General features: G+C 37.6%; 1 long non-coding RNA gene across 1 annotated transcript; it reads right to left on the reverse strand.

Moving 5' to 3' along the window:
* Window positions 1-9,584: 9,584 nt before the first annotated feature.
* LOC113717779 (uncharacterized) lies at window positions 9,585-14,053 on the reverse strand. The gene is made up of 3 exons (XR_003454494.2): window positions 13,998-14,053; window positions 12,616-12,687; window positions 9,585-9,641 (listed from the first exon to the last, which is right to left on the reverse strand). It is a non-coding gene; the product is annotated as an uncharacterized lncRNA (long non-coding RNA).
* Between the last annotated feature and the right edge of the window lie 539 nt (window positions 14,054-14,592).

Raw genomic sequence — 14,592 nt, forward strand, 5'->3', positions numbered from 1 at the left:
TCTGCAACCGAAAGCTTTTGCAATCTTATTCTTAATTTCATGATATAAATTTCTTTTCGCATAAAACCTCAACCAAACATCAAACTCCGATTCAAAGGACTAAACACAGAATTTTGGCATCCAAACAGATAACAAAATTCAGTCACAGGGATGCAATCTTCTTAACGGCTTATTGAACCAGCATAAAACAGCAAGTAAACAAAATGAAATCAAAACAGCAATGTTTTCTTCCTACGCTTGAAGAGAAGGAAGCTACTATTATGAAACAATCACAATCCAAATGATAAACTTCAATGCCAACAAATGTAAATGAGTGTGGAGCTTATGATCTGCTATGTAACAGCTTTGGTAAATGCAAACCCCACGAACTGGAACGCACAACATTTTGACAGGAGAAAAGTTCTGGCAAACATGGAAACAAGAGGGAAGACTTTAAGGCACAAGGGACAGATTGGCTATCACAAGAAGATCACAAACAAGGAAGACGAAGACAGGAATGTGGATATGCAATTAACGAAGGAGCGTCTGCAATTTTCAGATGTTTCGAAATCCTAGCAAATTCATGCGGCCAGTTTTAAAACCAAACCCAAACCAGAACCTCAGTCACCCCTGGACCCAATTTTATCAATATCACAGCAATAAACCAAACCAAACATCTTGTTGCAGCAGTTTTGTTTTTATGAATCTCAGTCAAACACCATCTGGGTCCAGGCAACAAAATCAAAGCAAAACATCAAGTTTTCGTACCAAAGCAACAAGATTATGGGATCTAAGCATCAAGATTCAGTCTTGGTTCATTTAACATCAGATTTGTGCCATAAACTGAACTATCATCGCATAAGATGAGCAGAAAAAGTACAACGAAAGAAGAAAAATAATGCAAGCTAGACTCGGACAAGCTTGGCCAAGATTCAGACTTAAATGGCAAGAGTAAATTGAACTACATCACCTTAAACGCTTTAGGAAGTTGAAATGATGTTGTAAGGGTGCCTTCTCGGCGAAGCTTTGCGGGCGGTCAGGGCAGATTCCGACGGCGTAATGGCGGCTGCGATTTCCTTCCTCCTCTGTTTTTCATTTCCGCCGAACCTTCCTATTTTCCGTTGCTTTTCCTTCTTGTTTTGCAGCTCGCGGCCTCCCTTCCTGCTCCTTCTGTTTTCCTGTCCGCCGCCCCCCCACGATAAAGCTATATTTTCCCTGTTCTTCCTCTTCTCCCCCGAAGCCCCCAGATGAAGCTCCCTCTCTTGCCCAGATTTTTCTTATTCCTGTTTTTTCACTCTCAGCCTTGCCCAGCTCCCTTGTTTCTTGCTCTCTCTTCGCTGTCCTGGCCCGCAGCCTTTCCCTCTGTCTTTCCTTCCGTCTCCCTTATTTCTTCCTCAGGCTCCCCGAAGCTGTCTCTCCGTTTCTTTTTGTTTTCTTTTCTTTCGTTGCTTTTGTTGCCGATCGAAACCCTAGCCTCCATAGTTCCCTCTATTTCCTTCCGCTCCATCTCTCAGACCTCCCTTGCATTTTTCTTTCTTGCCCTCTGTTTCAGCCTCTGTTGGCCGTCAACCCCTTTCGGCTCTCTCCTTTTTCTCAAACCTAGCTCTCAACCCCAGATTTTCCTACTCCTCCTTTCCGGATCCTTTTGCCGTCACTCGATGCTCCCCCCCCCCATTCCAGATTCTCTCCTTATCCTTTTATATCACCGTGCCTCTCTCTTAGCCCTCATCTGGATGGTCACAAACCACCCCAGCTCAATGCCTCTACCTTGGCCATCCGATGGCTGTTGTTCTAGAAGGTTTTTGATAGGAATCCAAAAGGGGATGAGGTGGCCAAAGGTTTGGAAGAAAGAAAAGTCGAAAAAATCGTGAAAAATGGATTCTTCATGATTCTGTAATTCCGCTGCATGCGTGGCTTTTCCCCCTTTTTTTATAATGAAAATAACATCAAATAAAATGAGCAAAGCCGGGAATAAAAGATAAAATGCTAAAGGATTTTTCTGCTTGTTGATTTTCTTTTTTTTCTTTTTTTTCCTTTTCTGAAATTTAGTATGTAAAAGAAAATTGCTTTTAACCTTAAATCAAACAAAAATAAGAGACCCGAAGATAAGATAAATAATAAAATAAATAAATAACCTAAAATTGAAACAAATAAAGCTAAAATTAAATTAATTAAACAAATAAAGTTCGAAACCAAAAATTTAGTGTCTACAACTCCTCGAATTTATGGTATACTCGAGTATTACCCTTTCTGTTACTGTGAGGTGTTCGGGCCCGGTAAGGGGGTGATCGGTGGAAGGAATATGGAGTAAAGTGGGGACCTACAGGATGTTCTTCTCTTTAACAGTTGACGGAGTGTCAACGGGTTGGAGATCAAGTGCGGCAAGTGGAAAGTGGCTCTTGAGAGCCAATTGTATCCTTTTATATTGACTTGTTTGTTTATGAGCTTTGGAATCACTATGTGATAAAATGTGCTTATTGGTGTGTCTTGTTGGTACCTCACGAGCGTAAGCTCACCCTCGTTACTTTGTTTTCCTTACAGGAATATAAATAACTTTTGGGAAGACGATATTGTTTTGAAGCACGAGTTGAGTTAGTTTTTATATAGCTTGAATATATGCTTTTGTAAAGCTCCTCGATGGGGGAGAAAACCCCTAAATGCATTTAGATCTAAATAACTTTCTTTTGATTTGTATATTACAAATGTAGGTGTATAACACCGTTTAACCCTGTTCATGTATCCTATTTGGTTTGGAAATATTTCTCCGAGGTATGGTGATATATATATTCGATTGGATGCTGGTTGGATGGTGACGTGGTAGTCACTATTCATTTGCGATTTTAATTTTCGTTTCCCATTTTATGGTTTTAGATCGCTTGAGCGCGCTAATATTTTTCGGAACATTTTAGATTATGTATAACCGTCTTAGCAATCCTGGCGAGAGTTGGGCAGGCAGTCCGCTAACCCCTTTGGTACGTCCTCGGGGAAGGTGGGGCTGTCACAGTGTAACTTCTGGTACGATAAGTGGTTGGGCAGTGGGGCTCTGTACTTGAGAGTGACTGTGAGACCTGACTGGTCATTTGGGGACTTCATCGTGCAGGGGAGGTGGGATATCCAGCGGTTGGGACAGGTGCTGCCATCAGACATTACATGCGCTGTCTTGAGGAAGCCGACCCCGGGAGAGGCCCTAGCAGCAGAGACTATTTGGATGCCAACAACGTCCGGACGTTTCACCCTATCCTCAGCATATCAGGAGGTCAGACAGGTTGCTGTTGGATGTGATATTATTCATGATGGGGTTCCAACTGCCGTCCAAGTGTTTCTGCTGTGCAGCAGCTGCGGAGGAGACTACTGAACATGTCTTTTTCACAGGGCACATAGCGTTGGAACTGTGGGGCTTCTTCAATGCCATTTGTGGGGTCACTCCACAACCTCAAAATTTAAGAGCATGCCTTCTGAGTTGGTGGTTACTGGGGGCGTCGTCCGAAGAAGGTAGATTTGTACGGGCCAGGCTGCCCAGTTGGATATGCTGGAATATTTGGAAAGCGAGAAATAGTGCAGTTTTTTATGGAGCCAAGATTCGGAGTCAAGAGGTCTGTCAGGCAATTTTCAAGGATATCAAAGCAGCGTTCGAGATTTAGTTTAAGCGAGTGATCCATGCACGTGATTTCTCGGAGATGTGCGACAAAATTGCTCAAATTCCTTCTCCCAGGTATGACTTCACTATTGTGAGATGGAAGCCGAGCGCGACGGGGCAATTGACACTCAACACTGATGGGTGCTCCAAAGGTAATTCTGGTATGAGTGGTGGAGGTGGAGTGATCAGGGATTCCAATGGCCAACTAGTTTTTACGTTCTCAGCTTTTCTTCGTGAGCAAACCAGTTTACGGGCAGAGGCTCTAGCGCTTCTAATTGGACTCCGGCTGTGTGTTGGACGTGGAGTGGTCACACCGTTTGTGCAATCAGACTCTGCAATTTTAGTGGGTGTGTTACAACGATGGCTTCAGTGCCCATGGCATGTTCGGGTGGAGATGGAGCAGATTAGGCAATTGGTTACGGAAGTGGATAGGTTTTCGCACTGTGTTCGGGAGACAAACCAAGTAGCAGATGCATTGGCGAATGTGGGGGTCATGCATGCCCAGGACCCGCTTCGGATTTATGATAACCCAAGGGCAGCTCCGGTACTGGTTAGGGGGGCACTTCGGCTAGATCAGTTGGGAGTCCCATCTGCTAGAAGGGCAAGGGGGGTTGGGAGAGGAGAACCGTCTCCTAGTGCTTAGAACATTGTGCTCATAAGTCCTGTGTTTGGCTTTCTCATGTGAATAAAATCTAAAGTTTTTTTTTTTTTAAAAAAAAGTATTTTTGCATCTAGATATCATGCTTATGTGCTATGTGTTTTATGTGATATTATGTGTTTACATGCTTTTATTATATTTCATATGATTTATTTGATTATCATGAGTGCATGACGTCGCCATACTAGTCCAACGCTAGTTGTGGCCCTTTTTTCTGATTTCTCACTAGTCCAATGCCAGTGAGAACTTATAGACATGGGCTAGTCCAACGCTAGACCCTTAAGGACTATCCATGCGCTAGATCATGTTTTTGTGACAATCACTACATTTTCATGCATATTTTCTACTTTTTAGGGGTTTTTTTATCATTTTGCATGATATTTCCTTTATATGTATATCGCTTATCCCATATTTCCCCTATATGTATATCCCTTACCCCTATGCGTGAAAACATGACATTAGACTTGCATTCCATTTAAGAATTAGAACTAGGTTAGTACATTTTGCTTGATTATATTAGGGAAATTACCCCTTAAATATGGGATATGGACGAGTATGATTTTTCTAGCCTTAGCACGCTCGTATTCCCTCTGTAAAGGGAAAATTAAAAGTCATGAATTTTAGCCTCCCGCACCCGTTATGATGCATTCCTTTAGGTCATATATATTTTTTGTATAATTATTATTTTCTTTTCTTTCCTTCGAGTCTCATATTTTTGCATATTCATGACCACTTCAAAGTGTCACTTTCTTGGGCATCACAATTAATGTGATTTGTCCCAATTAAGCTTTGAAGAGATATTTCGACCCCCGATATCCTCCTAGGTTTAGGTTTTGCATCCATATAGTGACATCCAAATGTGATAAATTTTTAGACTAAATTAAGAAAATTTTTGACTAAATCAAGCAACTAACCTTGGCTAGATTAAAAGGGTGCCTTGGATTTTATCCTTGCCTTCCGATCCTTTTTCTCTGATTTTCGAAGACTTGGAGTTGTTTAAAAAGGGTGTTCTCAACTTTTTTTATTTAAAATTCATTTTAGGTGACTTGGTACACCTTAACTCCGGCGACTCCTATTTTTTATTAAAAACCCTTTTTAAACTATTATTTTAGATCAAAATCGTCGCAATTTTAAGTCCCATTTAGGCCCATCATTTTTTTTATTCTCTAAAATCAAAAACTCATTTTTTCAAATAAAAAATTAATCAAAATTCATTTTTTTAAAACACGTTATTTTTTCTTTTAAAAATGGGGCGCGACAGCTTGGCGACTCCACTGGGGACTTTAGAGAGTCCGAGTACTTGATTTAGTCAATTCTTTTCTTATTCTAATCTTCTTATATATCACATTTGGAGGCTTTAGGTTGCATTCTTCTTTTTCTTTTTTTTTCGTTTTCCTTTTTCCACTTTTTAGGATTTTTTACATTTTCACACACGCAATCGTCTCAATATCCGCGTATGCGATCGTTTGTTGGTTTACTTTCATTTATTTGTATTTGTGTATCGCGCTTGCATCTTGGGGAGGGGGGGTTAGTCACCATAGAACCTTCACCCGCATTTAATGGTATTTAATCCCTCCATTCAAAATGAAACACTTCATACGTGCATACGTTTTACTTTATACCCTTCATTTCTTTTTTAGTTTTAGTGGTTGTCATACCACTCTTCCCTATTTAGGATTAAAATTGATCCCCTTGGACATGTGGCCGTGGCACGACGTGCGCGTAGCAATGTACGAGGGATCACTCGAACCACTGACTCTTAGGCCTTGGGATTGATGACCCTTCGCCTTTGGTCTAAAGGTTTGGGGGCACGAAGCTTTATCGAGTCTAGATGTATTAGTGAGCCCAACTTCATGCATTCATATTAGAGATCGCCTAGGATAGAGTTGACCTTACCCTAATTAGGAACACTAGGCATGAAGGGAGGGATTCCACCCCTCTTTTCTTACTTCTCTTTCTTTTTGCCTTCTGTATCATCTAATTTCTTGACATGTTATGTGTTATGTGTTGAACTAACATTTCCTTGTTTTCTCATCTTTTGCATTCACAAACACTAGAAAATAAGAGGTCTGGCATGATACTCTTTTAGATAGGTTATTGCACGTTTTAATTTCGATGTATTACATTTGTAAGTTAATAAGTGCACATCATTTTAGGCCCACCCTGGCATACAAAGGGTCCCTTAAGTCATGTTTTTCATTTTAAAGTTGCATATTTAATTGCTTTGATAAATTGGCATCATGCATAACCTTTGGAGGGAATGCCGCATAGGGAATCCCACGTTAGGAATAAATCATCTTATGTCTCGGATATGTAATCCAATGAGAGTTGCACGTCTATATTTCTTGTACCATCCAAAGGGGTAGTCCACAAGGTAAGGTAGGATCCGATCTTTCCATGATAATAAAGCAACTTTTATGAGCATCTAACAATCATCTTTTATCCATTTTATCAGAATTGATAAAAATCCCTTGCGTAAAGGACATTAAGTTGAAGAAATTCTCAAATAATCACTCATTGTTGAGATGGTAAATATATTAAGGCCAAATCTTGATTTTAGAAGACTCATAGACTAATGCATCGCAATGAATTTTTACCAAGGGATAGACAATTCAATCAATTTTTGAATAAACCATCAATTCCATTCAATCCATTTGAACCGATTATTAATTTTTTAGGACAATTTAATCCAATCCATTTGACCAATTTATTCATCAATCCATTTTGTCAATTCATTCATTTCATCTATTTGATCAATTCATTCACTTTTAGAATAATTTAGTCATTTTTTGAATAAATCATTAACTCAATCCATTCATTCATTTTTAGGGCAATCTAGACAATTTTCAAATAAACCATCAATTCCATCCATCCCATTTTTATGAGTTTATTGGCATCTAGGATGATTGAGTCGATTTTTTTTGGATAAACCATCTGCTCTATACAATCTATTTGATCAATTTATTTTTAGGATAATTTAGTCAATTTTTGAATTAAATCATCACTTCATTCGGTCTATTCGATTAATTGATTTCATTCAATTCATTTGACTAATTTTAGGGTGATCCATTCAATTTTGAATAAATTATCAATTTCATTCAATTCATTTGACTAGTTTACCTATTGTTAGGGCGATCTGGTCAATTTTGAATAAATCATCAATTTCATTCAATCTATTTACCCATTTTTAATGCGATCCGATCAATTTTTGAATAAATCATCAATTTCATCCGATCCATTTGACCTATTTATTCTCTTTTAGGGTTTCGATCCAAGGATAACTGAATAAACTAGTCGAGGCACTGCAATTCTTTCAAGAGTAGGCTCTTTCACACATCACTTTATGTGTTAATCGAATCAATCAATTCATTCGGACTTTATCCTCATTTTGTTAGGACAAGTGTCTTTTCTCACTCCAATTGGCCAAAATTTTTTCAAATTGCTTTTCACTTGAATATCAATAAGTTGATCGGATTCATCAGGTATTATATAGTGCCTACCCTAGAGGATTGCATTCTCATTTTAGGCCTACTCTTGGCACAAAAAGGGCTCCCCCAATAGGACATGCATCCGAATTACTTTAATTTTTAATAAATCGTTTCTTTTTCCTTTTTCCTTTTGTCAATAGTTAATCAAGAGGGGAATCTAAATAGGGTTTTTCCTAAATTTTCAGGTAATTATAAATATAGCTACACGAAGAAGCCCTGTCATTACATGATCACGTAGCCAAACTTTGAGAAATAGTGTAAATATGAATATACATCCTGAATCATCCGATAAATCTATAACGGCACCTCCAGCAAACACTACAAATTTGGGAGTTTAACTGAGCGAGATTTTAAACAAATTCAATGAAATGAGCGAAGAAATAACAACCCAAAGGCGCATAATTGACCAATTGATTGTTAACAGTGGCGGTATCCAACATGATCCCATGCCTATTAGCCAACCTGAAATAGAACACCAACCACCTCCTCTGTCTCATACCCAAGTTACCTCTGCACCGTTCTTTGCAAACATACCCAAAGAGACTATCATCTACCTCGCTTCCAGTTTTCCATACACTTACTCCCATAACATCCAAGTCAACCCGACCAGCATTCAAGTACCTCAGAATTACCCAAACTCTCAAGTACCTCGTCACACCACCACTGAGCCATTCATGTTTGATGCTGCTATGCAAGGGAAGGTGAAAACGGGTGAATCTTCCACCCCAATGGACAAAAATCTATTGAAAAGATTGGATAAATTTGAGAAATTCATGAGAAAAAGCCAAATATTGAGCAAGTTTGGAGGCTTGGATTACGATGAGTTGTGTTTTTTCCCAAACATGCAATGGCCTTTGGGTTTTAAAACACCCAAATTTAGTAAGTATGTTGGATTTAGAATCTCGGCAGGCTTGGGTTGTATTCCACTGACCGTTTTATCGTGTTGGATTTGGAATCTCGGCAGGCTTGGGTTGTATCCTGTTGACCGTTTTATCGTGTTGGATTTGGAACCTTGGCAGGTTTGGGTTGTATCCCACTGACCATTTTATTGTGATGGATTTGGAATCTCGGCAGGTTTGGGTTCACTACAAGAAAAAAGGTCATCAATGACAACCAGCTCTTGTCACAAAAAAAGTAAAAGTCGTCACTGATGACAATTACTGACAACATTTAAGTCGCCACAGAGTCGTCAGTGAATGCCCATCGGTAAAGATGTACAGTGACAACTTTATATGTCGTCAGTAAATAGCATTCTTTACTGACAACTTAATATGTCGTCAGTAAATAGCATTCTTTACTGACAACTCACTTCGTCAATAAAAAGTACAAATATAGTGATGACTTTATATCTTGTCAGTGATGGCCACAATAACATTGTCACTGAAACTTCTTGATGATTGTTGCTTGTATTGACTAATTACTAACAACTTTGGTTCACGCCTGTCACTAAAATAGACGTGATATTGACAACTTTTTGTCATCACTGTAGGCTTTAAGTTTAGAGATACTAATTAGTGACAACATTTCATTGTCAGTGGAGAAGTCTAATTAGTGACAATATACTGTAACCGTGTAGTTTGATAAAGAAAATTATACTGGAATTAATCAATCCAACAATTCAATTTACGAATTGAGAAAAATAACAACAAAGCCTGCTAATTAAAAACAGAAGACATCCATTACATTCGAAATGCCAAAATATCATACTTAAGTTCAACATCCTGCTACAGCTTTACAAAAATAAATCTAAGTCCTAAACTTAGCTAGCAGCTACCGCCGAAACACTTCAAGAGCAAAACACAACCTTGTCTTCATTGTTCCTCAATCAATTAGTAGCTGTGGATTAGAGGCCAAAAGAGTTTGAACAAGCAATACAAGTCTGCATAAAGTAGTATAATAATTAGTAGGTAACAAGTAGCTTGAGCAAAAAAATAAACTATCTTATATTTACCTACAACAAAACTCAATCACGATTAGAATCTTAGTCAAGACAAGAACAAATAAGGCAGAAAATTAACATAACAAGGACAATATCCCAAATTAGCTTAGAAGTTAGCTAGTTAAGTATTAGTGAGGTCAATACCTTTTTAACAAACTACTCAAGGCCAAACAAAATATTACTAGCTTTTCACGGAGTGGCTTAACATGTCTTCCTAACAAAGTCATGGAGCCAACTAACAAAGAATTTTTTGACTGAATATTATCTCTAACTCGAATAGTAAATTATCGGATATCATTTTACACACACTCAAAACAGTAATAGAAAACCAACTACAAGCAGAGATATGCAAGAAATCATAGCTAGCAAATGGATGTACATACTTTTCATGACAGGATAGAGAAAACATGCTGTTGAAGGAACAAGGCCTTCCTAGGACTTTACAAACAAGACAATCAGTAAATACAATCAAATCAGAAAGTGTCCTCAAACACCTCTATTCCTGATAAATTTCTACATACCTGAGTTCTATACATAAAAGTTAGTCAAGGAAAGGGTACCCAGCTGGACTTGTGAAGGTTTAGGAAACTTGATCTTATACAATATAAAGATTCTGTGGATCTACTAAGATCCCAACTTACTCCCTGCTCACGATAAATTGATGTCTAACTTTACATTTAATGCCATGCAATAAGAAAAAGAGTGGTAACGATTTTCTCAATTTTACCATTGACTACTTGTTACCCAACATTCTCCATTTATTAAATTCAATTCATAATGCAATCCATGTGTTTCCCACTTCTTATTTAAGTTTCAAACATTATTGTTATCTAAGTTCATTTTAAAGTAGAGCCGACTCTAGCTAGGACATCCATTTGGAACAAAGGAGTGGAACACAAGTTATCAGCTTTAAAGCTATCTCACATTTGTTAGAATTTATTTATTATATGTTTTACATTGTTAAAATCTATGAGTTAATTAAATATAACAACTTGTAAAAGTTGCATCTTACAAGACAAAAAAATTTTAGTTCATCAACTTGTAGCCAAAAAATTTGTCCTCTTATCATGCCAACCAGATCTAAAGGTGACTTTTTGAGAGACTATGCTAGTAGGAAAGCACTTGCATGTGAAATAAACATATTAACCATAAAATCGTGCTTAAAATCTTTGGAAAAATGGTTGGGGGTTGATGCATGCACAAATACTGGTTGTCTATATTTCCACAGAAAAGCAAAAGCATATTGATAAGAAGCACCTTTTGGCATCTGGGAATTCTAACTCGTCTTGATCAAAAAGCCAGCTTTTGGAAAAATGGTTTGGGGTTAATTTTCTTGTTGCATCAGCTGAACCATCTTCATAGAGGTAATTTTACTGCCTTTTCTATAATTATGGACCTAAATATGCATCCAGTAACATAAGTATTGTTAATATTCACGTAAAAAATGATCAACTTGACCACTAGCCTGTCTAGAAAGAAGGCAGAGCAAGAGTACCTCAATCCACTTTACAACAGGTTTTCTAGCATGACCTTTAGAATGGTAGCAATTTTAGCATGTCAAAGGAAGGAGTAATCATCCAATAAGAAATTCATCAAATTGATCTTCTCCAACAATTAAAAGGCACAAAAAGTTCCTAGCTTGCTTGAAAAGCCATGCCAGCTTCTTACAAAAATCCTGGTCAAAAGATCATTCCGTTGCATCTTTAAGGAAATGCTCTATTCTATCAGTCTCAATACGTCATTTAACATTACAAAAAAACACATAAGACAACTCTTCCTAGAATATCATAAGGAAATGAAACTTAAAAGTGATAATTAACAATGATAATGCCAAGTCTTTCACACCACCAAAAAAAGGGAATAATAGTGATGTTGGATAGCAAACTTTTTGATACAATTAAAGTCCACACTCGCTCATTTTCTCAGGTATTCTAGAAACCTGAGAGATTACAATAGGCTAATAAAGTCATTAGAACCAGACAAATCCCCTAATCTAAAGCAACCGAATTAGCATGTTTCCTGATTATCTGGCAATTTTACATGTTTATGACAGCAAGGTAGCAAACTTGGCAAGTATCGCATTAGAATCATGCTGCAGAATCTTATTCACAACAGAATCTCTAGGGATGCTACTAACCAAAGTGGCATTCGTATCTCAATCTGACTGACTAGGGACAAATCTGTTATAATCTAACAGTACATGACTAATTTCACAGCTGAGAATGAAATTAAAAACACAAGACGAATACAAATAGTCTTTATTGGATTCATCTATAAAGAAAGGGAAACACAAAGACTACCTATTCGTTCTTGTAAATTGATACTCAAATAAATCAAAACAAACAACAAAATTAAATAGCCACCTTAGTTTCATAAGGAAAATTTTCATGATTTTTTTATCCTTCCTTTTCAATGAATCACTTATTGGCATAAACAGCCTTAGATTAATGAGGCAGTAAAAAGTTTTAATTGACATCCAACTCCATCTAAATATTTGGGATCTAGGTAGTTTTTAATCATCCAACTCCTAGCCATGTTTTCTCTGTCTTGTATCCTAACATAAAGATATATGCATCCAAGATTATTTTAATGAAGGCACAATAACTAAATTGGGGAAACTAATCATCGCAAACAGCAACAAAGAAACTCCAAAGTAATGAAACACAAATTTTATCATTCAAATTGATCACAATCAGGTGCATGTGCTAAAAGTAAAACAAATATGAACATGATGTACTATTAAATCAGCGTTATCATCAGATGACAACTCAATGCTTATAATTTAAATAAACATTAGTACTGGTGAACAGCAGTACATTTTTGTAGGTCATTCGCAAAGCAAAAATTCTAGTAAAGTGTACTCATGATTACTAAACAAAAGAAAAAGGACTGAGGGAGAGTGCCTGTAAAGTACCTCAAAGTGAAAAATGCAACTCAATGAGAATATCCGAGGAAGACCCTAAGCCTATGTCAACAACTTCAATTGCTACAAAAAATAAGAAATCAATCAAATCTAAGAGAAATAAAGTAATTTTTGTGATTTACCTGAAACTAATCCACACTATATTGATTTATATAATTATATGCATATAAGTAGCACGCCAAATCAACAATATATGAAAAGGGAATATGAGTACAATTCAATGTTGGAAGTAGCATACTGGAATGAATTCCATATTCATAACTTAGAATGATGCTTTCTAAGTTATAATAGGTTTCAAGTTACTTGTATGATTAGTTAATCATGAGATAAACTAGAAGTCAAAAAAGAAAAACAATTACTAAAACTTTAAGGAGAAATCATGATGTTATCATATAGCATGCATGGCCACCTTACAATTGTGTAGAATAATTAGATTGACCATGAAAACAATCACAAATATCAAATTGACCAGCATGCTACTTAGGAAAATAATTATAGATATCGTCAGCCTATGTATTTGTATTTCTTTTCCTATGTATATTAGGGCTATAATTATAGATATCTTCAACCTATATATTTGGTCTACCAGAAAAGACCAAAGCTTCAAACAGACCACACAATTCATCCAATCACACCTCCTACCTTTCAAATCTTTTCTGTCATTTCATTGGATAATTGTAACAGCATGTATAGCATGTATATAAATATTATTATTAGCACTATTACTAATTAATAAAGCTCATTAACAACGAGCCAGTAGCTATTGCTTTGATTTTTGATAAAAATCCAAATAATTTCGAAGAACCCCTTTCAAGAATCGTTTCTGTAGGTACTTTAATGGGTGGTTCTAGTTTAGCTTAGTTTCAAGCAAAGTTTGAAGCTTTCTGGAAATTTTGAAGATTAAACTTTAATGTGCTACCTCTTTGCTCAGCCACATAGATAATCAACTAATCACTCCCCAATTCCCACTCCACCCAGCACCATTTAACCCACTATTTCTCTCACCAGCAGCCACTCATAGCAACATCGTACCATAATCACCTCCTTGCTCTCTTCCACTCCCTTCACCACCATCCAATTAGGCATCAACTTTTGCCCCACCTAGTCCCAAGCCAAAACCGCACCCGCACATAAACCCATTGAATTTTGTCACCATGACTCACATATGGAATTGGGTGATCAAGTCTACATCCCATGGTTGTACAAAAATAACTTAAGCAATTGCAACTATAGATCAAACAGTTCTACTAGAAGGAGTCCACAACTCAAACTATAGGCACCGTAAAAATTTTAACAAAAATTTGGGGAAAAATTTAGGGCAAATTAATTGAGGAAAAAATTAGGGAAACAAGGAGAGACATAAGAGGACCTACCTGAGAGTTGGTGGAGAGCACATCGATCCCCTTCAGCGTTGAATGCACAATTAGTCCAGAGTTCCCTCAATCACCGCCAGCCTTCTGATAAACTTGCCTTCTTTTTCTTGGGCTTGGTGTTGCGTCACCACGGAGGTGGAGAAAGAAGTGGATGGTGGACTCCTTCTGGCTCCTTTCGGCTGTTGTAGTCGGCTAGGGTACGGCCGTCCTCCAGCTGCTTGCCGATGAAGATGAGGCGCTATTGGTTTCGGGGGGATGCCCCTCCTTGTCCTGGATTTTGGCCTTGACATTGTCGATGGTGTCAGAAGACTCCACCTCAAGGGTGATGGTCTTCCCCATCAGGATTTCCATGAAGATTTGCATTTTTTACGGCGGCAGCTGCCGATTGTCGCCTCTACTGCTGCTCAGGTTTTGGAAAATGAATAAAGGGGGTTGGGTTGATCGAGGGATTGAGAGTGTTAAGAGTACTAAAGGCATCTGGAAGTGGGGAGTAAGAGTGGTTCCTTTTCTAGTGTATATTGTATAGTACCCGGGCCATTTTTTTTCATGTTTAGCTTGAACAAATATTTGATACTAGTCAATCAAGACAATCCAA

This window comes from Coffea arabica, chromosome 11e (assembly GCF_036785885.1).
Source record: "Coffea arabica cultivar ET-39 chromosome 11e, Coffea Arabica ET-39 HiFi, whole genome shotgun sequence".
Taxonomy (NCBI): domain Eukaryota; kingdom Viridiplantae; phylum Streptophyta; class Magnoliopsida; order Gentianales; family Rubiaceae; genus Coffea; species Coffea arabica.